Source organism: Drosophila nasuta, unplaced genomic scaffold, assembly GCF_023558535.2.
Source record: "Drosophila nasuta strain 15112-1781.00 unplaced genomic scaffold, ASM2355853v1 ctg102_pilon, whole genome shotgun sequence".
Lineage (NCBI taxonomy): Eukaryota > Metazoa > Arthropoda > Insecta > Diptera > Drosophilidae > Drosophila > Drosophila nasuta.
The window spans coordinates 21728-45984 of NW_026869355.1; the positions used below are offsets into that span (position 1 = coordinate 21728).

General features: G+C 36.3%; 2 long non-coding RNA genes across 8 annotated transcripts; both read right to left on the reverse strand.

Moving 5' to 3' along the window:
* Positions 1–1792: 1792 nt before the first annotated feature.
* Positions 1793–3081, reverse strand: LOC132797496 (uncharacterized). 2 transcript variants are annotated; one of them, XR_009633674.1, is made up of 4 exons: positions 2944–3075; positions 2504–2883; positions 2260–2353; positions 1793–2197 (listed from the first exon to the last, which is right to left on the reverse strand). It is a non-coding gene; the product is annotated as an uncharacterized LOC132797496 (long non-coding RNA). The 2 variants fall into 2 exon arrangements; XR_009633675.1 differs by lacking the exons at positions 2260–2353; positions 2504–2883 and having other exon boundaries at positions 2944–3081.
* A 15047-nt stretch (positions 3082–18128) lies between these two features.
* LOC132797495 (uncharacterized) lies at positions 18129–19500 on the reverse strand. Of its 6 annotated transcripts, none has more exons than XR_009633669.1 (5): positions 19407–19500; positions 18967–19346; positions 18723–18816; positions 18461–18659; positions 18129–18404 (listed from the first exon to the last, which is right to left on the reverse strand). It is a non-coding gene; the product is annotated as an uncharacterized LOC132797495 (long non-coding RNA). The 6 variants fall into 6 exon arrangements; XR_009633671.1 differs by having other exon boundaries at positions 18129–18393; positions 18455–18659; XR_009633668.1 differs by having other exon boundaries at positions 18130–18393.
* Between the last annotated feature and the right edge of the window lie 4757 nt (positions 19501–24257).

Genomic DNA, 24257 nt, shown 5'->3' on the forward strand with positions numbered 1-24257 from the left:
CGACGAATATTACACTAGTGATTCGTTACACTTACCAATTGAGAATGCCGATTTGGTCATCAAAGAATATGTGGATCAAGTTGTAAACGATTTGAGAAATTTTCTAACATCAATGATTTCAAATCATCAAGAAAGCAATGAGAGATTATTATCCGATAAATTGTGTACAGTTGATCAGCGAATAATCAAGACTGAGAAAACTACATCAGATATTCTTGATAAAATTGTACGCTCTCATATTCGAAAGTAATAAATATGTCTAGACGGGGAGTAATTAATGAAATACATGCTCCTTCACGTAAGCATTTTCTTAGACGTAGAGTCATAACAAAGGAATAAACGAATTATGGTAAGCTGACTTGGTTGAAATGGGGAAGTATGCACACTCAAACAATGGGTATCGCTACATGCTAACAGTGATAGATACATTCTCAAAAAATTTGGATGGGGAAGCAATAAAGTCTAAAAATGCAAAAGACGTTGCTGAGGCCATGGAGAAAATATTTCAATCAGGGAGAGGATTCCCCAAAAATCTTCAAACAGAAGATGGTAAAGAGTTCTTTAACACTCAATTTAAGATATTAATGAAACGATAAATTATTGTCGAAATTAGTCAGCTATATTGTAGACAACCGATATGAATATATTCCCTGAATTTCAGCATTCAATTTGTTTGTGTTTATTTTAATTATTTACCATTTGCAACATATTATTTCAAAATTAATTGCTAAATTTGTTGTTACTCATAATTCAATTACACTCAAAAGAGACAGTCATGGAAAGAATTTCTATGACCAATCTCAGCGAAGCTATGACATAAAATAAAAACAAGTTATATGAGATAATAATATGTATGAATATATACTTTAGAGGGTCGGAGATGCCTCCTTCTACCTGTTACATACATTTCCTGACGGCACAAAGTTATAATAAAATAATATAATAATAATATAAAACAAGTAAAGAAAGCTACAGTCAGTGTACTCGACTGTGAGATACCGATACCCAATTTGAATAAAAGCAATATATTTTGCGGTATTATTCTCAAAATATAACGAATATACTTCAAAAAATACTAAAAATATACCAAGTGGTATATGTGGTATATCGATATAGTACCGCATTCAAAATATACCAAAGACGGCTCAATATACCAGATTGTCAGCCAAAGCAACTAAGACCCTTAGTAAATAGGCGTTTTGCCCATACAAAAGTATTTCTTTAATAACTTCGACAATTTTTATCTGATCGCAACCAAATTTTCAGGAATCATAACTACTATAATTATTATTGTATATACCAAAATTCGTAACTTTAGCTTTAAAATCACGCTTGTTATTCGATTTTATGATTTGCGGGGGCGGAAGTAGGCGTGGCAAAATTTGAAACAAACTTGATCTGCGTGCAAACATAACAAATGTTGTCGAAAATATAGCGAAAATATAGCTCTATCTCTTAGTCTCTGAGATCTAGGTGTTCATACGGACGGACGGACAGACACACAGACGGACAGACACACAGACGGACACACACACAGACGGACAGACGGACATGGCTAGATCGTCTCGGCTGTTGACGCTGATCAAGAATATATATACTTTATAGGGTCGGAGATGCCTCCTTCTACCTGTTACATACATTTCCTGTAACAGGAAGAAGTTATAATATACCCTTCTACCCTATGGGTAGCGGGTATAAACACACCTAGATCTATCAAATTCAATGACAACTCGAAATGAAGTTTAAATAATATTGTAAAATAACTCAGATACCTTTGCAAACACAATCTAAGTAAGGTTATATAGACGATTGTTTATTCTAGAAAAACATTCACATTCATTCATTATTCTAAAATAAAAACCTAATACCTAAACTAATACAATGGACATAATACACAACATAGAAAAAATTGGAGACGCTATTTACTCTTGTAAAAGGGCAGGTGTGTTTGATGCAATTTTCGATGCTTGCCAATTCGTGTTAAGAACAATGCCAAATCTTTCTGATTAAGCTCAATTTCTATTCAAATCAAAATCAGAGCTCGCAAATAACTGTTGACCGTTTCTCGTTGTCTGCAAATAAGTGTCTTTTCCCGACTCTTTACGAAAAGACTCCATGAGAAACCAATTTATGGGTTCTATTGATGCTGATTCGGATTAGGGTTCGATTCAACTGGATGATGCTTGTCCGGGAAGAACTATAAATAAACAAAATAAAATATTTCAAAAATATTTACAAAAATGTTCACAACCGACATACTTGAGAAATTGACGAGCATTTTAGTTAAATAGTTTATTTGAACTGACTCTGAGCTCTGGACTCTCTAGACTATACAATCGTCTAGATAACCTTACTAAGATTATGTTTGCAAAGGTATCTGAGTTATTTTACGATATTATTTAAACTTCATATCGAGTTGTAATTTAGATCTAGATTCAATGACAACTCGAAATGAAGCTTAAATAATAATGTACAATAACTCAGATACCTTTGGAATAATTACCTCAATAATTTAGAAGAAACGAAATCATACTCCAGATGCAGGGCACCATGGGCATTCAGCGGTACATCATCGTGTCATCAGGGCGGCTTTCGCAGCCGCTGGACTGAATTCCGACACTAACACCGATCCACGAGAGCTGAAAGCGTTTGCAATCGCCATCATAGCCGAAATGCTGATTTGTAGTGTGACCCCAGTTCGACGGAAGTAAGAAACGAATAGTCATCTTCAGTACATTCTTCTAATCGACGATGCTCATAGTCATTTATGACAGCAGCAACATCTTCAGTTCATTCTTCTTATGGGCGACTATTATCTTTAGTCATTCGATTCGGATTCGGATTAGGGTTCGATTCAACTGGATAATGTTTGTCCGGGAAGAACTATAAATAAAAAATAAAATATTTAAAAAACTATTTACAAAATGTTTACAATCGACATACTTGAGAAATTGAGGAGCATTTTACTTAAGTAGTTTTATTTGAACTGAATCTGAGCTCTGCACTCTCTAGACTATACATCTAGACTATACAATCGGCTAGATAACCTTACTAAGATTATGTTTGCAAAGGTATCTGAGTTATTTTTCAATATTATTTAAACTTCATATCGAGTTTGTAGGGGTGAGCAACGTCCGTTAATTGCAGTTTGAATTTGAATTGTATGGCGGTATCGATATTTGCGACGCGACTGTTGTGCAAGCTAACAGCTGTTCGCGATAACATCTGCATTCGATGATTGATGCACTCGCCAACAGATGTTAGTATTATTAATTAATAGTATTATTAATTATCTATCGAATATTTGCAGTGAGTTGGCAGGATCACTTTTGCCATTCACAAAAGTATCGTATTAAATAATATCGATATCTAACTTAGATTAATCAAGCAATATCGATATTCACGCTTAATCTAGGCTAGACCATCTCTTTTCAATTCGAAAGCTGCAAAGACAAGTTGCGCGGCAGAAAAATATTAAAAATAAATCTGACGGCATCCGTCACAATATTAAATATAATTATTATTGGTGTTGTTCGGGAGTGCGCACTTTTCAAAGTGCATTGTTTTGATTTTCTTTGGCCCTCTCGTTGGTTTTACAAGGATATTGTGTGTAATCACGTGGCAACGACCACAGTACAGCACACATCAACTGATCTGCAACTGCAGGGCCCCGCGCCAAAAGGCGTGGCAACAACTTTGCAAAGGGAGTTGCCACCATACGCCTAGATATTTGCACTTGAGTCACCAGTTTAGTGACGCCGAGGACAGCAAGAGGCTGTAGAAGCGACGCCATGCGTTGCTAAAACGGTTCCAGAAGGAACACAAGCGTCTGATAAACCCTTTTGAGAGAGAACGGATTAGCATAGAGCTGATCGTTGTCACTTCTCATTATCATCGTGGAAGTGCGCCATGCCCTGCTGAGGCTGCGCGTTTCGCAGACTCGTTGCTACGACTCGCTGCTATGTGTTGCCGATCCCGCACCACTCGTCGTCGTATCACTGATTGGATGTTGTGTTGACAGTGCGAATGTCACTGGAGGCCACTGCAGATTTTCGTTGCTGCTCCTGACGCCGCCGATAGTGCTGTTGCACTCACTGTCGCCTTGGTTGCCGTTTCTTTTCTCGTATACAATTTTTCTTGTCCATACAAAATGTTCAACAATATAACGTAAATTCAATTAAAAATAGTATTGGAATATAATTCATATTTGAATTTAAATTTAAATTTTATATTTAGTATTATATTTTAAGTTCGATATAATCAATAGTAAGTCCTCAGATGGGTATGGTATGTATATAATATTATATCAAAGCTGTTATATATTCTAATCCTTTTTGAAGTTCACCCAGCTCATCAACTCATCAATCATCACAGGCCTGTCGATATCGATGCAGTATAAAAATCAGCGTATAATGAGTATGTGTAAGTACGGCATAGCCGCACAAAAATCGTTTGTAACTTGTATATGACAGCTATTATTTTTGCTATTATTATTCTTATCAGTATTATATTCATACCCATCCTATTAGGAAATACTAGGCAAAATTAATATAGTAGGCAAATAATGCATAAAATGAAGTTATGTACATGCATTATAGTATTTTTGAATTCTTTTGGTATTAATCTCTTGGAATAATCATGAAGTCGAAATAAATTATAAAGTAATGGGCACCTGATATTACTTGTTGTTGCTTAAATTGGGTAAAGGCATAGAGCCAGAAGCTTTTACAGATTGGGAGAGTAAAGAAGAAGAACATAACCATCTTCGTTCTTCATATTTATATATTGAATGCATATACTTCTTAACCGGTCTATCGGTTGATAACCTAACCTGTCTGTTCCCGTCTTAACTCTGTCTACCTTCTTTTATCTGTGTGGCATGGTAGCTTACTAGGTGGCAAAAGACCCACCCCACTTTCCCTGAGCTTTAGTCGACAATGTAGGCAGAGTATGCTTCCAGTTGGCTGCCCACTCAACGGGTCGTCTTATTATAAGACGACGCCCAAGACGATGTTTGTTACAAGTTGTCATTTAGATCTAGATTCAATGACAACTCGAAATGAAGTTTAAATAAAATTATAAAATAACTCAGATACCTTTGGAATAATTTACTCAATAATTTGGAAGAAACGAAATCATACTCTAGATGCAGGGCACCATGGGCATTCAGCGGTACATCATCCTGTCATCAGGGCGGCTTTCGCAGCCGCTGGCCTGCATCCCGACACCAACATTGATCCGATAGAGTTGAAAGTTTTTGCAAAACACTTCAGGGAGCGTCGCATCAAGCTTGGTAAGCATCTGATCTAACAGATTACAGTTCGAAGAATAGCTCTGAAATCAATCTTCAATTTAATTAGTATAATTCACACAATTGTTTCATCATAACATTAACATTACCTTTGTGATTAAGCTCAATTTTTATTCAGAGCTCGCAAATAACTGTTGACCGTTTCTCGTTGTCAGCAAATAAGTGTTTTTCCAAACTCTTTACGAAAAGACTCAATGAGCAACTGATTTATGGGTTTTGGCTATTGATCCTATCTCGGCTATAGTGCAGTAGCACTATCGGAGGCGACAGAAACAGCAACGAGATAGATAGATAATATTTTTCAATTGGCATTGTTATTGTGTTCATTGCGGATTTATCCTCACAGAGCACATCATTTAAGCACACTTATGCCGATTTACGAACGCCATAAACACTCAGCGCTCATCCGGTTTATTTCCTTGCGCACGACCAATAAACTAAAATAAAATAAAATACCAACTCAGTGAAAGTCGCATACACATATATCTGTGGCAGGCAGCAAGTCGTCGTTGGCTGATGAGCAGCCCGGCCACAACATTATCCACTGGGAGTGGTAATGCGAAAGTTGGTTGGTATTCCTGATGAGAGCCGGAAAGACAATGCTCGATGAGACCTACTCAGAGTTAATCAAATTAAGTTTCGGCTGCCATTGTGAAACAATCTGCGCGGACAAAAGGTCATATGCAGGACGAGCCTCGATGAAGACGGAGTGGATGGACCGATGGGCGCGTAAATTAATCATCTTTTCTTTTTACTCTTTTCTTCGGCTGATGTTGTTATTGTATCTGTTGTTAGTGTTGTTCTTGTTGTTGTTGTGCCTGCATTTGTTGAAGTTTCGTCCAGATATGGCTTTTTCTCACTTCTGCTGACTTTAATACTTAAGGTTTTTTTGAGAGTATGAACTACTCTTTTTCTTAAAATACATTTTATAGTGAAGTATCAAATGAAGTTATAAGAATTAGGGCGAAGCGAGAGCGCAATAAAGCTTTTGTTTGTTGCTCTCTGAGCGAATTCGCCACGCTTCGTCGCTCTAGTTAAGTTAGGCTTAATGTAGCTTAGCATAGAATTAGACAGTTGAAATAGAGAACATATCACCGCGTCATCACTCTTCCCGTTTGTCTTTATCGTTTCGTTTTCGTCCTCTTACAACAACAATTAGGTCTACTCTTTGTTCACAAATAAAGCGGAAATATTTAATATCATAAAAAACTCTTGTGATTTTTCAGCCGATTTTATATTGTTTTCAATCTCCAAAATTTGGCCGATTTTTACATTATTTTAATTTCCAAAATTTTGCCGATTTTAGGTTTTTCAATTTCCAAAATTTTGCCGATTTTTAAATTTTTTGCCTTTTAAAAATTTGCCGATTGTGACATTTTAAATTTCCAAAATTTTGCGATTTTTACACTTTTTCCAATTTTCAAATTTTTTCCTATTTTTTTGTTCAATTTCCAAAATTTTGGCGATTTTAAATTTTTTAAATTTTAAAATTTTGCCGATTTTACATTTTTCAATATCCAAAATTTTGCCGATTATTACAAATATTTTAATTTCCAAATTTTTCCGATTTTTACGTTTTTTAATTTCTACCGTGATTATTTGATGAAGAAAAGAGGAGCTTGTCGAAATAATCCAACAAGGTCAATCTCAATTTTTTCACTCATTCAAACAGAAAAACAAAACTTACTGATAACTGAAATCTATTACTTGGTTTAGATCAAGTGGCAAGCATTAAAACAAGCACTTCTTAGTGCATTCAAAATGACAACGAATAGTGCAGAACTTCACAAACAGATGTGTGAAAGAAAAATGAAACGAAGTGAAAGTGTCCTAGAGTTATTAATGAAGGATCTATCAACGCGCGGAAAAATAGATAATGAAGCATAATAGCAATACGTGATAGATGGTATAAGTGATTGAAGTGTTAATAAATCTATTTTATATAATGCCGATAGTTCAAAGAAAAACTAAAAGCGTACGAAAAAGGAAGGGAAAAGTGAACTATGTAAAAACGATGATTATTCAAAAAATACAATTAAAAAGAAGAGTGAGAGAGACGCAAAGGAAAAATATGACGACAAAGATAATAATAATAACGCTATAAAATGCTATAATTGTGGCGGCAAGTAACGTGTTTCCGAGAATTGCGATCATAAGAGCAAGAGATGCTTTTATTGCAGAAGCTTCGAAAGATTGTCAAAATAATAATAACAAAGTCGAAAGTGAGAGTAAGCATAATATGCGAAAAATTGTGGACGAAGATTCAGTGATGTACAAACGAGTGAGAGTTGAAGATAAGAATTTCGTAGCCTTCTTTGATTCGGGAAGCAAGTACAATATCATGAATGACGTTTCGTACAAAAGTTTGAACAGTTCAGTCTTAAATAAATATTTATTTAATGGGTTTCGGATCTAAAAATAAAATAAAACCAATCGGATTCTTTAAAGGAAAACTATTAATTGAAGGTGACGAATATGAGACAGAATTTCTAGTGGTTACCGTGGTGCTTGTAAAAACGTGATGGTACCCCACGGTTATGCGTCGATTATAGATATAGATTATAGATTATAGATCAATTTCCGTTGCCACTGATTGAGGATAAACTTAACAGATTGCAGGAAGCCAGTTTCTTCCGCACTATTGACCTTAAAATGGATTCTTTCATGTCGATGTTCACCATGACAGCCGAAAATATACATCATCATCGCAAATTTTTGCCGATTTTTACATTTTTTCAATTTTTAAAAATGTTGCCGTTTTTACATTTTTTTAGATTACAAAATTTTGTCGATGTTCACATTTTTTCAATTTCCAAAATTTTGCTGATTTTTAGATTTTTCAAATTCCAAAATTTTGCTGATTTTTACATTTTTTAGATTTCAAAATTTTGTCGATGTTCATATTTTTTCAATTTCCATTTTTTTCCGATTTTTACATTTTTCAATTTTTAAAATTTTACCGATTTTACATTTTTTCAATTCCCAAAATTTTGCTGATTTTTAGATTTTTCAAATTCTAAAATTTTGCCGATTTTATAATTTTTTAGATTCCAAAATTTTGCCGATGTTCACATTTTTTCGATTTCCAAAATTTTTCCGATTTTACATTTTTTCAATTTCCTAAATCTTTCTGATTTTTACATTTTTCAATTTCAAAATTTTGCCGATTTTACATCTCTTCAATTTCCAAAATTCTGCCGATTTTTCAATATTTTCAGTTTCCAAAATTTTGCCGATGTTGGCGCATTTGATTGATATTAGTTAAGAGCATGAAGTATCAAATGAAGTTATTAGAATTAAACCGAAGCGAGAGCGCATTAAAGCTTTCGTTTGTTGCTCTCTGAGCGAATTCACCTCGCTTCGCCGCTCTAGTTAAGTTAGGCTTAATTTAACTTAGCATAGAATTATGAAGAAAGTTGAAATTGAGAACTTATCAGCGCGTCATCACTCTTTCCGTTTGTCTTTATCGTTTGTTGGCTGCCCACTCAACGGGTCGTCTTATTATAAGACGACGCCCAAGACGTGTTCGTTACAAGTTGTCATTTAGATCTAGATTCAATGACAACTCGAAATGAAGTTTAAATAAAATTATAAAATAACTCAGATACCTTTGGAATAATTTACTCAATAATTTGGAAGAAACGAAATCATACTCTAGATGCAGGGCACCATGGGCATTCAGCGGTACATCATCCTGTCATCAGGGCGGCTTTCGCAGCCGCTGGCCTGCATCCCGACACCAACATTGATCCGTTAGAGTTGAAAGTTTTTGCAAAACACTTCAGGGAGCGTCGCATCAAGCTTGGTAAGCATCTGATCTAACAGATTACAGTTCGAAGAATAGCTCTGAAATCAATCTTCAATTTAATTAGTATAATTCACACAATTGTTTCATCATAACATTAACATTACCTTTGTGATTAAGCTCAATTTTTATTCAGAGCTCGCAAATAACTGTTGACCGTTTCTCGTTGTCAGCAAATAAGTGTTTTTCCAAACTCTTTACGAAAAGACTCAATGAGCAACTGATTTATGGGTTTTGGCTATTGATCCTATCTCGGCTATAGTGCAGTAGCACTATCGGAGGCGACAGAAACAGCAACGAGAAGCGGCATAAGATTCAAGATCCGCAGTCTCAGTCTAAGAAGCGACGGAGATCGACGACGAGTTTCGCAGGCTCAGCAAAACACATAGCACCAAATCGTAGCAACGAGTCTCGGCATCAGAAACGCGCAGCCTCAGCAGCGCATGGCGCAACATCCACAACGATAACGAGAAGTGGCAACGATCAGCGGTTCGACAGCTCAACTCTACTGCGCCATAATATGACGGATTTCGTCAGATTTAATTTAATCTAATAATAATATATATTCATTTGGTATATTTTAATAATTGATTACGAGACAGTAGGGGTATATTATAGTAGTCTGAGCTTTTCTTCTGATCAATGGTTTTGCATATCAGCTTAGTTAATTCTACTTATGCAACATTCGTTTTTGTATCGAAAGTCCGCTAATATTCGTAACCAGTGCTAAGCGATTTCAGGAGAATTTCTTTATGTATGCAACATTTGTTTTGTATCGACGGAAGTTTAACCAGTGCTAAGCGATTTCCTGGAGAATTTCTTTAGTGTTGGCACGCAGTTGTAGTTTCAAAAATTTAATTAAATTGAATATTTTTCAATTGGCATTGTTATTGTGTTCATTGCGGATTTATCCTCACAGAGCACATCATTTAAGCACACTAATGCCGATTTACGAACGCCATAAACACTCAGCGCTCATCCGGTTTATTTCCTTGCGCACGACCAATAAACTAAAATAAAATAAAATACCAACTCAGTGAAAGTCGCATACACATATATCTGTGGCAGGCAGCAAGTCGTCGTTGGCTGATGAGCAGCCCGGCCACAACATTATCCACTGGGAGTGGTAATGCGAAAGTTGGTTGGTATTCCTGATGAGAGCCGGAAAGACAATGCTCGATGAGACCTACTCAGAGTTAATCAAATTAAGTTTCGGCTGCCATTGTGAAACAATCTGTGCGGACAAAAGGTCATATGCAGGACGAGCCTCGATGAAGACGGAGTGGATGGACCGATGGGCGCGTAAATTAATCATCTTTTCTTTTTACTCTTTTCTTCGGCTGATGTTGTTATTGTATCTGTTGTTAGTGTTGTTCTTGTTGTTGTTGTGCCTGCATTTGTTGAAGTTTCGTCCAGATATGGCTTTTTCTCACTTCTGCTGACTTTAATACTTAAGGTTTTTTTGAGAGTATGAACTACTCTTTTTCTTAAAATACATTTTATAGTGAAGTATCAAATGAAGTTATAAGAATTAGGGCGAAGCGAGAGCGCAATAAAGCTTTTGTTTGTTGCTCTCTGAGCGAATTCGCCACGCTTCGTCGCTCTAGTTAAGTTAGGCTTAATGTAGCTTAGCATAGAATTAGACAGTTGAAATAGAGAACATATCACCGCGTCATCACTCTTGCCGTTTGTCTTTATCGTTTCGTTTTCGTCCTCTTACAACAACAATTAGGTCTACTCTTTGTTCGCAAATAAAGCGGAAATATTTAATATCATAAAACTCTTGTGATTTTTCAGCCGATTTTTATATTGTTTTCAATCTCCAAAATTTGGCCGATTTTACATTATTTTAATTTCCAAAATTTTGCCGATTTTTAGGTTTTTCAATTTCCAAAATTTTGCCGATTTTTAAATTTTTGCCTTTTAATAATTTGCCGATTGTGACATTTTTCAATTTCCAAAATTTTGCGATTTTTACATTTTTCCAATTCCAAATTTTTCCTATTTTTTGTTCAATTTCCAAAATTTTGGCGATTTTTAAATTTTTAAAATTTTTAAAATTTTGCCGATTTTACATTTTTCAATATCCAAAATTTTGCCGATTATTACAAATATTTTAATTTCCAAATTTTTCCGATTTTTACGTTTTTTAATTTCTACCGTGATTATTTGATGAAGAAAAGAGGAGCTTGTCGAAATAATCCAACAAGGTCAATCTCAATTTTTCACTCATTCAAACAGAAAAACAAAACTTACTGATAACTGAAATCTATTACTTGGTTTAGATCAAGTGGCAAGCATTAAAACAAGCACTTCTTAGTGCATTCAAAATGACAACGAATAGTGCAGAACTTCACAAACAGATGTGTGAAAGAAAAATGAAACGAAGTGAAAGTGTCCTAGAGTTCTTAATGAAGGATCTATCAACGCGCGGAAATATAGATAATGAAGCATAATAGCAATACGTGATAGATGGTATAAGTGATTGAAGTGTTAATAAATCTATTTTATATAATGCCGATAGTTCAAAGAAAAACTAAAAGCGTACGAAAAAAGGAAGGGAAAAGTGAACTATGTAAAAACGATGATTATTCAAAAATACAATTAAAAAGAAGAGTGAGAGAGACGCAAAGGAAAAATATGACGACAAAGATAATAATAATAACGCTATAAAATGCTATAATTGTGGCGGCAAGTAACGTGTTTCCGAGAATTGCGATCATAAGAGCAAGAGATGCTTTTATTGCAGAAGCTTCGAAAGATTGTCAAAATAATAATAACAAAGTCGAAAGTGAGAGTAAGCCTAATATGCGAAAAATTGTGGACGAAGATTCAGTGATGTACAAACGAGTGAGAGTTGAAGATAAGAATTTCGTAGCCTTCTTTGATTCGGGAAGCAAGTACAATATCATGAATGACGTTTCGTACAAAAGTTTGAACAGTTCAGTCTTAAATAAATATTTATTTAATGGGTTTCGGATCTAAAAATAAAATAAAACCAATCGGATTCTTTAAAGGAAAACTATTAATTGAAGGTGACGAATATGAGACAGAATTTCTAGTGGTTACCGTGGTGCTTGTAAAAACGTGATTGTACCCCACGGTTATGCGTCGATTATAGATATAGATTATAGATTATAGATCAATTTCCGTTGCCACTGATTGAGGATAAACTTAACAGATTGCAGGAAGCCAGTTTCTTCCGCACTATTGACCTTAAAATGGTTTCTTTCATGTCGATGTTCACCATGACAGCCGAAAATATACATCATCATCGCAAATTTTTGCCGATTTTTACATTTTTCAATTTTTAAAAATGTTGCCGTTTTTACATTTTTTAGATTACAAAATTTTGCCGATGTTCACATTTTTTCAATTTCCAAAATTTTGCTGATTTTTAGATTTTTCAAATTCCAAAATTTTGCCGATTTTTACATTTTTAGATTTCAAAATTTTGTCGATGTTCATATTTTTTCAATTTCCATTTTTTTTTCCGATTTTTACATTTTTTCAATTTTTAAAACTTTACCGATTTTTACATTTTTTCAATTCCCAAAATTTTGCTGATTTTAGATTTTTCAAATTCCAAAATTTTGCCGATTTTTATAATTTTTAGATTTCAAAATTTTGCCGATGTTTACATTTTTTCGATTTCCAAAATTTTTCCGATTTTTACATTTTTTCAATTTCCTAAATCTTTCTGATTTTACATTTTTTCAATTTCCAAAATTTTGCCGATTTTACATCTCTTCAATTTCCAAAATTCTGCCGATTTTTCCATATTTTCAGTTTCCAAAATTTTGCCGATGTTGGCGCATTTGATTGATATTAGTTAAGAGCATGAAGTATCAAATGAAGTTATTAGAATTAAACCGAAGCGAGAGCGCATTAAAGCTTTCGTTTGTTGCTCTCTGAGCGAATTCACCTCGCTTCGCCGCTCTAGTTAAGTTAGGCTTAATGTAACTTAGCATAGAATTATGAAGAAAGTTGAAATTGAGAACTTATCAGCGCGTCATCACTCTTTCCGTTTGTCTTTATCGTTTCGTTTTCGTCGTTTTACAACAACAATCAGGTCTATTCTTTGTGTAAAATTACGAAAATCGAAAAAATATTTATTGTTGTTGGGAGCAAAAAGACAAGACACTTTGAAGGCTGCTGATGCGCAAATTAAACACGTCTGTTTCGTTTGCTAGTTGCGAAAGGAGAGAGCGACAATTTATTGTTTGCCGGTTATTCCGACATTAGTAGTTAAAGGAAAACAAAAGTTGAGCGAAAGCTTATAACTAAACTGTAACAACTATAGCAAAAGAAGAGCGCAAGATTGAGTCTAAATGTAACTGCTCAGTTAGGCTGAGCAGGCTTACAGTGGGACAAGGCGCTTGATTTAACACCGGCCACCTTGGAATACCCGACGTGGGATTTCAAATCACTGGCAACCGTGCTAATTTATGGATTGGGCGCTTGAATGTGCCAGTGCCAGTTCTAATTTCGGCCACCCGTATTTGGCCGTCTGTTCCTCGGGTTACGCGACCCTTCCAGTTATCCACCGCTGAGGTGGCGTGTTGTCCTCGTGAACCAGTACGAGGCATCCGACCTCAAGCCGGGCTGTGGAGACTTCCATTTGGTGCGGATTTGGAGGTTGTGGATGTAGTCCTTCGACCACGCGAGCCAAAACCGCTGTCTGAGCGTGGATAACATTTGCCACCGTCGCAAATACGTCAGCTCTTTGTTGGGCCTGTCTGGCACGGATCCTTGCGGCAGCGAACGTATGGCTTGCCCGATTAGAAGATGGCCCGGCGTTAGAGCCTCGCCATCGTTGGGATCGGAGCTGAGTTGAGTGAGAGGCCGCGAGTTGAGGATGGCCTCGACATCTGCCAGATGAGCTCTGACCTCGCTTTGCGCCAGTAACGCGTTGGCGATTTGCCGGACGAGGAGATGCTTTGCGGATTTCACCGCGGCTTCCCACAGCCATCCGAAATGTGGGGCTCGAGGAGGGATGAAGTGCCATTCCATCCCCATCTCCGTCGTGAACAACTGCAGTTTCTCCTGCTGCTTCGAGAACTCCATCTGTAGCTCCTTGAGTAGGTTGTTTGTCCCGACGTTTGATGCAAAACACACAAATACTGCTATATACATTTTTAAAGGAGGCCGTCCCCGAATTCTCAAGGAAACATTTATGGGTCCGCAAAATCAACGCCACAAATGTGAAATGGACGTGTAGTAATCAAACGATCAGTTGGTAACTGCCCCATTACTTGTTCCATTAGTTTTGGCTTGTATCGAAAACAAAGAATGCAACCACGAACTATTTGTGTGCATTCTCTTCGAGCATTAATCAGCCAAATTCTTTGCCTTAAGAGCGAAATCATAGTTTTAACACCAGCGTGACAGTTGGTCTGATGCAAGTCTCTTAAATACATTCTGACCAAGGGCGAATTCTTTGACATTAAGATTGGAAACTTGGCATCGTCGTCAATCGGTGCATTTAATAGTCTGCCACCTACGCGGATCAACGAAAGAGATTTTCCTGGCTCAGAGATTTTCTGAATAAATGGAGCGAGAGATTGAACATTTGGTTGAACTAATTGATTTGCTTTTAGTTTTAAATTCCAAGTTGAATTCGGACCGCTGAACCAATTCAAATAACTTTAACGAGGCAAAATACAACTCCTGTTTACTAAGGGCTGAAGAACAATTTTTAGTTTTTGGCCAGCAAATGAATTTATACACATAGGCAATCACTCGAACCAACCTTTTGTACGAAGAAAAGCGAGCCAGTATAGATGACAGAAAATCAGGGTTGGTAGTTAAACAAACCTGAGCTGATTTTTTGTTTCACTGTTTTTAAATCGGTTGACAATGAAAAATGAGGATTCTTAGGCCACTCACACTGCTCTTCCATTAAGAATAGTGGGCCTTCTAACCATATCGAGTCGACTAATTCATCGATGTCACACCCACGAGAACAAATATCGGCAGGGTTTGACGCAGAAGGCACATGTCTCCATGTAACATCTTGTGTGAGGTATTGTATACTGGATACACGATTTGCTACGAATGTTGCTAGCGAAGAAGGCGACATTCTAATCCAATACAGTGTGATTTCTGAATCTGTCCAAAATGCACACTGTCGATTCCGCATTTGCCAAGCATTGGCTTGACGTACGACCACAATTGCGCCAGTAAATACGCTGCACACAACTCAAGTCTTGGGATCGACTTGGTTTTAAAGGCGCAACTTTTGCTTTTGATGTAAGCAATTTACATTTCACTTTTCCATTCTGATTAGCTCGTATATATAAACAGCAGCCATAAGCGTGGCTGGAAGCGTCTGCAAATCCATGAATTTGGATCTTGGCTTTGCTGGAATTGGTGTATCGTGGGATGGATACTTTATCAAGGTTTAGTAGATTTTCTTTAAATCTCTCCCATCTCGTATGCATCTGCATAGGGATAGTTTCGTCCCATGCCAGATGATTTTGCCAGAGCTCTTGCAGTAAGATTCTGGCTTTAATACTGATGGGGCTCAGCAAGCCAAGTGGGTCGAACATACGAGCTGTCACAGACAAAACGTTGCGTTTTGTTGGGCTAAGATCGGTGAAGCTGGAATCAAATGATATCGAAATATATCAGATTTTGGCGTCCACCGCATGCCCAATGTTTTGGTCGAATCTGTGTCGTTGAAACTGAGAACTTTATCAGTTTCATTCCCATTGATTAAAGTAGGGTGGTTGGAGTACCATTTGGCCAATTGGAGACCACCGGAGCTTAGGATATCTGACACTTGGACACAAATCTCCTTCAGCGTATCAGCATCGTCAGCTCCAGTAAGCATGTCATCGAGTAATTGCAGACGACTTTAGCTCCAAGAGGATGTGTTTCCTTATGGCGAACACCAAGTTCGTGAAGGCTTCGTATGGCCAGAAAAGGAGCAGACGCAGTGCCATAAGTAACTGTATTCAGTTGGTAAATTTGAAGCTTTTCTGACGGATTTTCACGCCAGACAATAAGTTGAAACATCCGATCCTTTGGAGACATGCTTACTTGTCTATACATTTTAGTAATATCTGCCGTGAGGGCAAACCGACTAAGTCGAAAGCGAATTAGCGACGAGAAGAGTTCCCTCTGTATAGTTGGCCCCACCATTAGAATATCATTCAATGAATAATTAGAAGTCGTTTTGCACGAAGCGTCGAAAACAACTCGAAGTTTGGTGGTGGCACTATCAGGCCTCAGGACGGAAATTTTCTAACATCAATGATTTCAAATCATCAAGAAAGCAATGAGAGATTATTATCCGATAAATTGTGTACAGTTGATCAGCGAATAATCAAGACTGAGAAAACTACATCAGATATTCTTGATAAAATTGTACGCTCTCATATTCGAAAGTAATAAATATGTCTAGACGGGGAGTAATTAATGAAATACATGCTCCTTCACGTAAGCATTTTCTTAGACGTAGAGTCATAACAAAGGAATAAACGAATTATGGTAAGCTGACTTGGTTGAAATGGGGAAGTATGCTAACAGTGATAGACACATTCTCAAAAATTTGGATGGGAGAAGCAATAAAGTCTAAAAATGCAAAAAGACGTTGCTGAGGCCATGGAGAAAATATTTCAATCAGGAGAGGATTCCCCAAAAATCTTCAAACAGAAGATGGTAAAGAGTTCTTTAACACTCAATTTAAGATATTAATGAAACGATAAATTATTGTCGAAATTAGTCAGCTATATTGTAGACAACCGATATGAATATATTCCCCTGAATTTCAGCATTCAATTTGTTTGTGTTTATTTTAATTATTTACCATTTGCAACATATTATTTCAAAATTAATTGCTAAATTTGTTGTTACTCATAATTCAATTACACTCAAAGAAGAGACAGTCATGGAAAGAATTTCTATGACCAATCTCAGCGAAGCTATGACATAAAATAAAAACAAGTTATATGAGATAATAATATGTATGAATATATACTTTATAGGGTCGGAGATGCCTCCTTCTACCTGTTACATACATTTCCTGACGGCACAAAGTTATAATAAAATAATATAATAATAATATAAAACAAGTAAGAAAGCTACAGTCGAGTGTACTCGACTGTGAGATACCCGATACTCAATTTGAATAAATGCAATATATTTTGCGGTATTATTCTCAAAATATAACGAATATACTTCAAAAAATACTAAAAATATACCAAGTGGTATATGTGGTATATCGATATAGTACCGCATTCAAAATATACCAAAGACGGCTCAATATACCAGATTGTCAGCCAAAGCAACTAAGACCCTTAGTAAATAGGCGTTTTTGCCCATACAAAAGTATTTCTTTAATAACTTCGACAATTTTTATCTGATCACAACCAAATTTTCAGGAATCATAACTACTATAATTATTTTTGTATATACCAAAATTCGTAACTTTAGCTTTAAAATCACGCTTGTTATTCGATTTTTATGATTTGCGAGGGCGGAAGTAGGCGTGGCAAAATTTGAAACAAACTTGATCTGCGTGCAAACATAACAAATGCTGTCGAAAATATAGCGAAAATATAGCTCTATCTCTTAGTCTCTGAGATCTAGGTGTTCATACGGACGGACGGACAGACACACAGACGGACAGACACACAGACGGACACACACACAGACGGACAGACGGACATGGCTAGATCGTCTCGGCTGTTGACGCTGATCAAGAATATATATACTTTATAGGGTCGGAGATGCCTCCTTCTACCTGTTACATACATTTCCTGTAACAGGAAGAAGTTATAATATACCCTTCTACCCTATGGGTAGCGGGTATAAACACACCTAGATCTATCAAATTCAATGACAACTCGAAATGAAGTTTAAATAATATTGTAAAATAACTCAGATACCTTTGCAAACACAATCTTAGTAAGGTTATATAGACGATTGTTTATTCTAGAAAAACATTCACATTCATTCATTATTCTAAAATAAAACCTAATACCTAAACTAATACAATGGACATAATACACAACATAGAAAAATTGGAGACGCTATTTACTCTTGTAAAAGGGCAGGTGTGTTTGATGCAATTTTCGATGCTTGCCAATTCGTGTTAAGAACAATGCCAAATCTACCATCTGGAGTTCACAAAATTTTAAGAAAACTTATACGCGATTTAAAAGCTGACCATTCTCCCAGAGCTCTGATGAGGCTTGGGCTAGAATTAAAAGCGCGACGGCACAGGCTTGGTAAGCATCTGATCTAACAGATTACAGCTCGAAGAATAGCTCTGAAATCAATCTTCAATTTAATTAGTATAATTCACACAATTGTTTGTTGTTTCATCATACCATTACCTTTCTGATTAAGCTCAATTTCTATTCAAATCAAAATCAGAGCTCGCAAATAACTGTTGACCGTTTCTCGTTGTCTGCAAATAAGTGTCTTTTCCCGACTCTTTACGAAAAGACTCCATGAGAAACCAATTTATGGGTTCTATTGATGCTGATTCGGATTAGGGTTCGATTCAACTGGATGATGCTTGTCCGGGAAGAACTATAAATAAACAAAATAAAATATTTCAAAAAATATTTACAAAAATGTTCACAACCGACATACTTGAGAAATTGACGAGCATTTTAGTTAAATAGTTTATTTGAACTGACTCTGAGCTCTGGACTCTCTAGACTATACAATCGTCTAGATAACCTTACTAAGATTATGTTTGCAAAGGTATCTGAGTTATTTTACGATATTATTTAAACTTCATATCGAGTTGTAATTTAGATCTAGATTCAATGACAACTCGAAATGAAGCTTAAATAATAATGTACAATAACTCAGATACCTTTGGAATAATTACCTCAATAATTTAGAAGAAACGAAATCATACTCCAGATGCAGGGCACCATGGGCATTCAGCGGTACATCATCGTGTCATCAGGGCGGCTTTCGCAGCCGCTGGCCTGAATTCCGACACTAACACCGATCCACGAGAGCTGAAAGCGTTTGCAATCGCCATCATAGCCGAAATGCTGATTTATAGTGTGACCCCAGTTCGACGGAAGTAAGAAACGAATAGTCATCTTCAGTACATTCTTCTAATCGACGATGCTCATAGTCATTTATGACAGCAGCAACATCTTCAGTTCATTCTTCTTATGGGCGACTATTATCTTTAGTCATTCGATTCGGATTCGGATTAGGGTTCGATTCAACTGGATGATGTTTGTCCGGGAAGAACTATAAATAAAAATAAAATATTTAAAAAAATATTTACAAAAATGTTTACAATCGACATACTTGAGAAATTGAGGAGCATTTTACTTAAGTAGTTTTATTTGAACTGAATCTGAGCTCTGCACTCTCTAGACTATACATCTAGACTATACAATCGGCTAGATAACCTTACTAAGATTATGTTTGCAAAGGTATCTGAGTTATTTTTCAATATTATTTAAACTTCATATCGAGTTTGTAGGGGTGAGCAACGTCCGTTAATTGCAGTTTGAATTTGAATTGTATGGCGGTATCGATATTTGCGACGCGACTGTTGTGCAAGCTAACAGCTGTTCGCGATAACATCTGCATTCGATGATTGATGCACTCGCCAACAGATGTTAGTATTATTAATTAATAGTATTATTAATTATCTATCGAATATTTGCAGTGAGTTGGCAGGATCACTTTTGCCATTCACAAAAGTATCGTATTAAATAATATCGATATCTAACTTAGATTAATCAAGCAATATCGATATTCACGCTTAATCTAGGCTAGACCATCTCTTTTCAATTCGAAAGCTGCAAAGACAAGTTGTGCGGCAGAAAAATATTAAAAATAAATCTGACGGCATCCGTCACAATATTAAATATAATTATTATTGGTGTTGTTCGGGAGTGCGCACTTTTCAAAGTGCATTGTTTTGATTTTCTTTGGCCCTCTCGTTGGTTTTACAAGGATATTGTGTGTAATCACGTGGCAACGACCACAGTACAGCACACATCAACTGATCTGCAACTGCAGAGGCCCCGCGCCAAAAAGGCGTGGCAACAACTTTGCAAAGGGAGTTGCCACCATACGCCTAGATATTTGCACTTGAGTCACCAGTTTAGTGACGCCGAGGACAGCAAGAGGCTGTAGAAGCGACGCCATGCGTTGCTAAAACGGTTCCAGCAGGAACACAAGCTTCGGATAAACCTTTTGACAGAGAGAACGGATTAGCATAGAGCTGATCGTGGCCACTTCTCGTTACTAGTGTGGAAGTTGCGCCATGCGCTGCTGAGGCTGCGCGTTTCGCAGACTCGTTGCTACGACTCGCTGCTATGTGTTGCCGAGCCCGCACCACTCGTCGGCATTGAAATCTTTGCCGCCACATTGTCACTGGAGGCCACTGCTGATTTTCGGTGCTGCTCCTGACGCCGCCGATAGTGCTGTTGCACTCACTGCCGCCTTGGTTGCCGTTTCTTTTCTCGTATACAATTTTTCTTGTCCATACAAAATGTTCAACAAAGTAACGTAAATTCAATTAAAAATAGTATTGAAATGTAATTTCTGTTTGTATTTAAATTTGAATTTTATATTTAGTATTATATTTTAAGTTAGATATAATCCAATAGTAAGTCCTCAGATGGGTATGGTATGTATATAATATTATATCAAAGCTGTTATATATTCTAATCCTTTTGAAGTTCACCCAGCTCATCAACTCATCAATCATCACAGGCCTGTCGATATCGATGCAGTATAAAAATCAGCGTATAATGAGTATGTGTAAGTACGGCATAGCCGCACAAAAATCGTTTGTAACTTGTATATGACAGCTATTATTTTTGCTATTATTATTCTTATCAGTATTATATTCATACCCATCCTATTAGGAAATACTAGGCAAAATTAATATAGTAGGCAAATAATGCATAAAATGAAGTTATGTACATGCATTATAGTATTTTTGAATTCTTTTGGTATTAATCTCTTGGAATAATCATGAAGTCGAAATAAATTATAAAGTAATGGGCACCTGATATTACTTGTTGTTGCTTAAATTGGGTAAAGGCATAGAGCCAGAAGCTTTTACAGATTGGGAGAGTAAAGAAGAAGAACATAACCATCTTCGTTCTTCATATTTATATATTGAATGCATATACTTCTTAACCGGTCTATCGGTTGATAACCTAACCTGTCTGTTCCCGTCTTAACTCTGTCTACCTTCTTTTATCTGTGTGGCATGGTAGCTTACTAGGTGGCAAAAGACCCACCCCACTTTCCCCTGAGCTTTAGTCGACAATGTAGGCAGAGTATGCTTCCAGTTGGCTGCCCACTCAACGGGTCGTCTTATTATAAGACGACGCCCAAGACGTGTTTGTTACAAGTTGTCATTTAGATCTAGATTCAATGACAACTCGAAATGAAGTTTAAATAAAATTATAAAATAACTCAGATACCTTTGGAATAATTTACTCAATAATTTGGAAGAAACGAAATCATACTCTAGATGCAGGGCACCATGGGCATTCAGCGGTACATCATCCTGTCATCAGGGCGGCTTTCGCAGCCGCTGGCCTGCATCCCGACACCAACATTGATCCGATAGAGTTGAAAGTTTTGCAAAACACTTCAGGGAGCGTCGCATCAAGCTTGGTAAGCATCTGATCTAACAGATTACAGTTCGAAGAATAGCTCTGAAATCAATCTTCAATTTAATTAGTATAATTCACACAATTGTTTCATCATAACATTAACATTACCTTTGTGATTAAGCTCAATTTTTATTCAGAGCTCGCAAATAACTGTTGACCGTTTCTCGTTGTCAGCAAATAAGTGTTTTTCCAAACTCTTTACGAAAAGACTCAATGAGCAACTGATTTATGGGTTTTGGCTATTGATCCTATCTCGGCTATAGTGCAGTCGGAGGCGACAGAAACAGCACTATCGGAGGCGACAGAAACAGCAACGAGATAGATAGATAATATTTTCAATTGGCATTGTCAGATTTAATTTAATCTAATAATAATATATATATATTCATTTGGTATATTTTAATAATTGTACGAGACAGTAGGGGTATATTATAGTAGTCTGAGCTTTTCTTCGGATTATATTGAAGTCAATGGTTCCTGGTGCATATCAGCTTAGTAAATAATTCTACTTCATCTATGCAACATTTGTTTTGTATCGAAAGGTCCGCTAATATTCGTAACCAGTGCTAAGCGATTTCCTGGAGAATTTCTTTAGTGTTGGCACGCAGTTGTCCGACGGAAGTTTCAAAAATTTAATTAAATTGAATATTTTTCAATTGGCATTGTTATTGTGTTCATTGCGGATTTATCCTCACAGAGCACATCATTTAAGCACACTTATGCCGATTTACGAACGCCATAAACACTCAGCGCTCATCCGGTTTATTTCCTTGCGCACGACCAATAAACTAAAATAAAATAAAATACCAACTCAGTGAAAGTCGCATACACATATATCTGTGGCAGGCAGCAAGTCGTCGTTGGCTGATGAGCAGCCCGGCCACAACATTATCCACTGGGAGTGGTAATGCGAAAGTTGGTTGGTATTCCTGATGAGAGCCGGAAAGACAATGCTCGATGAGACCTACTCAGAGTTAATCAAATTAAGTTTCGGCTGCCATTGTGAAACAATCTGCGCGGACAAAAGGTCATATGCAGGACGAGCCTCGATGAAGACGGAGTGGATGGACCGATGGGCGCGTAAATTAATCATCTTTTCTTTTTACTCTTTTCTTCGGCTGATGTTGTTATTGTATCTGTTGTTAGTGTTGTTCTTGTTGTTGTTGTGCCTGCATTTGTTGAAGTTTCGTCCAGATATGGCTTTTTCTCACTTCTGCTGACTTTAATACTTAAGGTTTTTTGAGAGTATGAACTACTTTTTCTTAAAATACATTTTATAGTGAAGTATCAAATGAAGTTATAAGAATTAGGGCGAAGCGAGAGCGCAATAAAGCTTTTGTTTGTTGCTCTCTGAGCGAATTCGCCACGCTTCGTCGCTCTAGTTAAGTTAGGCTTAATGTAGCTTAGCATAGAATTAGACAGTTGAAATAGAGAACATATCACCGCGTCATCACTCTTCCCGTTTGTCTTTATCGTTTCTGTTTTCGTCCTCTTACAACAACAATTAGGTGTACTCTTTGTTCACAAATAAAGCGGAAATATTTAATATCATAAAAACTTGTGATTTTTCAGCCGATTTTATATTGTTTTCAATCTCCAAAATTTGGCCGATTTTACATTATTTTAATTTCCAAAATTTTGCCGATTTTTAGGTTTTTCAATTTCCAAAATTTTGCCGATTTTTAAATTTTTTGCCTTTTAAAAATTTGCCGATTGTGACATTTTTCAATTTCCAAAATTTTGCGATTTTACATTTTTTCCAATTCCAAATTTTTTCCTATTTTTTGTTCAATTTCCAAAATTTTGGCGATTTTTAAATTTTTAAATTTTTAAAATTTTGCCGATTTTACATTTTTTCAATATCCAAAATTTTGCCGATTATTACAAATATTTTAATTTCCAAATTTTTCCGATTTTACGTTTTTAATTTCTACCGTGATTATTTGATGAAGAAAAGAGGAGCTTGTCGAAATAATCCAACAAGGTCAATCTCAATTTTTCACTCATTCAAACAGAAAACAAAACTTACTGATAACTGAAATCTATTACTTGGTTTAGATCAAGTGGCAAGCATTAAAACAAGCACTTCTTAGTGCATTCAAAATGACAACGAATAGTGCAGAACTTCACAAACAGATGTGTGAAAGAAAAATGAAACGAAGTGAAAGTGTCCTAGAGTTCTTAATGAAGGATCTATCAACGCGCGGAAATATAGATAATGAAGCATAATAGCAATACGTGATAGATGGTATAAGTGATTGAAGTGTTAATAAATCTATTTTATATAATGCCGATAGTTCAAAGAAAAACTAAAAGCGTACGAAAAAAGGAAGGAAAAGTGAACTATGTAAAAACGATGATTATTCAAAAAATACAATTAAAAAAGAAGAGTGAGAGAGAAGCAAAGGAAAAATATGACGACAAAGATAATAATAATAACGCTATAAAATGCTATAATTGTGGCGGCAAGTAACGTGTTTCCGAGAATTGCGATCATAAGAGCAAGAGATGC